We start from the raw sequence: 2850 nt of genomic DNA on the forward strand, positions 1-2850 counted from the left end.
GAATGGGCTGCCATCAGTCAGGATGTGGCCCAGAAGTTAATTGACACAATGCCATTGCAGAGGTCTTGAAATAGAAGGGTCAACACTGCAAGTATTAACTCATTGCATAAACTTAATGTAATTGTCAATAAAAGCCTTTGACACTTATGGAATGCTTGTAATTATACTTCAGTATACCATAAAATATCTAAAAACACTGAAGCAGCAGTGGTTTGTTTATTTGCTAGCAAGCTACCGAGGCGGCTGATGAGTCCGTGTTGTTGTTGAAAAAGCGTCCTGTCCACTGGAGGAAACAGCTCTTGAAAGACTCACATCGTCATCTGCTGACTGGAGTGGGTAACGCAGTTTGGGAAAATATTCACTTCACTGTTCATTCTGCCAAACAATATCATGTCATTTCAAAATAAGGTGAGCTGGATGGTAGACGGGGTTGATCATGGTGAGTTGGCTGGTAGACAGGGTTGATCATGGTGATGGTGAATTGTCCTCAGACATTGTTATCAGTCTTCAGATCCCTCTAGCTTGCTCGCTAAGCAAACCAAATAAATCTACCTGCCAACATTTCTGTAAACTCCTGGCTGGTATCATAGCATCTGTCAACAGACTGTGGGACGGCAGCACATTAAGGGACTTTTCTGACAAAATCCCAACTGGTCAACATGTTAAACGGACCCTTGCCTTAACCCTAACGATAGACTTCAGAGAGAGGGGGAGGAGCTACCGCCCTGCTTTCTATGAGCTGACCAATCCTGTTGTTGGGAAACACCCACACCATTCTGTTGTTGGGGTACGTACGCCCACACCATTCAAACAGACTATTTCACTCACAATGAAATTAATAGAAATCTGGAAATAATGGATAGTTACAGTTTTCAGAGGGTGGACCCCTTGTTGACAGTACATCAAATTACACTAAGGAAGGCCACATTAAGAACGCTTGAGGTGGAAAAACTCACCATGTAGGGCTTCTCTCCGGTGTATGTACACTAGTCTACCATTAACTGGACTGAGCTAACAAAAGTGGAAAGGTTACCCAACAGTGTGGTGTTTTCTCTTGTGTTCAGCCAGGCTTCCTGACTGAGTGAATCTCTTCCCACACTGATCACAGCTATAAGGTTTCTCTCCTGTGTGTGTTCTCTTGTGTCGTAGAAGTCCATGTGAAGTGGTTAAGCTCATTCCACAGTCTGAGCAGTGGTAAGGCTTCTCGCCTGTGTGTATTCTCTTGTGTCCAGCCAGGTTTCCTGAATAAGTGAATCTCTTCCCACACTGATCACAACCAAAAGGCTTCTCTCCTCTGTGTGTTCTCTGGTGTACTAGAAGTCTGCTTGAAGTGGTAAAGCTCATTCCACAGTCTGAGCAGTGGTAAGGCTTCTCTCCTATGTGTATTCTCTTGTGTTCAACCAGGTGTCCTGAATGAGTGAATCTCTTCCCACACTGATCACAACCAAAAGGCTTCTCTCCTGTGTGTATTCTCTTGTGTAAAGCCAGGTTTCCTGAATGAGTGAATCTTTTCCCACACTGATCACAACCAAAAGGCTTCTCTCCTGTGTGTGTTCTCTTGTGTCGTAGAAGTCCCTGTGAAGTGGTAAAGCTCATTCCACAGTCTGAGCAGTGGTAAGGCTTCTCTCCTGTGTGTATTCTCTTGTGTTCAACCAGGTGTCCTGAATGAGTGAATCTCTTCCCACACTGATCACAACCAAAAGGCTTCTCTCCTGTGTGTATTCTCTTGTGTAAAGCCAGGTTTCCTGAATGAGTGAATCTTTTCTCACACTGATCACAACCAAAAGGCTTCTCTCCTGTGTGTGTTCTCTTGTGTCGTAGAAGTCCCTGTGAAGTGGTTAAGCTCATTCCACAGTCTGAGCAGTGGTAAGGCTTCTCGCCTGTGTGTATTCTCTTGTGTTCAACCAGGTGTCCTGACTGAGTGAATCTCTTCCCACACTGATCACAACCAAAAGCTTCTCTCCTGTGTGTATTCTCTTGTGTTCAACCAGGTGTCCTGAATGAGTGAATCTCTTCCCACACTGATCACAACCAAAAGGCTTCTCTCCTGTGTGTATTCTCTTGTGTAAAGCCAGGTTTCCTGAATGAGTGAATCTTTTCCCACACTGATCACAACCAAAAGGCTTCTCTCCTGTGTGTGTTCTCTTGTGTCGTAGAAGTCCCTGTGAAGTGGTTAAGCTCATTCCACAGTCTGAGCAGTGGTAAGGCTTCTCGCCTGTGTGTATTCTCTTGTGTTCAACCAGGTGTCCTGACTGAGTGAATCTCTTCCCACACTGATCACAACCAAAAAGCTTCTCTCCTGTGTGTATTCTCTTGTGTTCAACCAGGTGTCCTGACCGAGGTGAATCTCTTCCCACACTGATCACAACCAAAAGGCTTCTCTCCTGTGTGTATTGTCTTGTGTCTAGCCAGGTGTCCTAACTGAGTGAATCTCTTCCCACACTGATCACAGCTGTAAGGCTTCTCTCCTGTGTGTATTCTCTTGTGTCCTGCCAGGCTTCCTGACCCAGTGAATCTCTTCCCACATTGATCACAGCTGTAAGGCTTCTCTCCTGTGTGTATTCTCTGGTGCGTTTTAAGATTTGCTGAAGAGGTGAAACTCTTTCCACAGTCAAAGCAGCAGTGAAGTCTCTGCTGGTGTTTCTTGAGGTGTTCTGATCTGGAGAGACTCGTCTCTGTCTCGTCAGCATCATGATGTCGGTTAGCTTCCCCAGATGATAAGCCCCTTCTACTGAAAGAGCGACGGTTAGGGCTGTCCCCTGTGAAACAAAGACAGACAGTTAGGGTTTCTTCTTCATATCGAAGTTAGTTCAAGGCCCAGCTTTCCAACTCTTGTGATCAGATTTGAGC

At 45.3% G+C, this 2850-nt stretch overlaps 1 pseudogene; it reads right to left on the reverse strand.

Moving 5' to 3' along the window:
- Positions 1-330: 330 nt before the first annotated feature.
- On the reverse strand, positions 331-2616 carry LOC123486219 (annotated as a pseudogene).
- Between the last annotated feature and the right edge of the window lie 234 nt (positions 2617-2850).

This window comes from Coregonus clupeaformis, unplaced genomic scaffold (assembly GCF_020615455.1).
Source record: "Coregonus clupeaformis isolate EN_2021a unplaced genomic scaffold, ASM2061545v1 scaf1071, whole genome shotgun sequence".
NCBI lineage: Eukaryota > Metazoa > Chordata > Actinopteri > Salmoniformes > Salmonidae > Coregonus > Coregonus clupeaformis.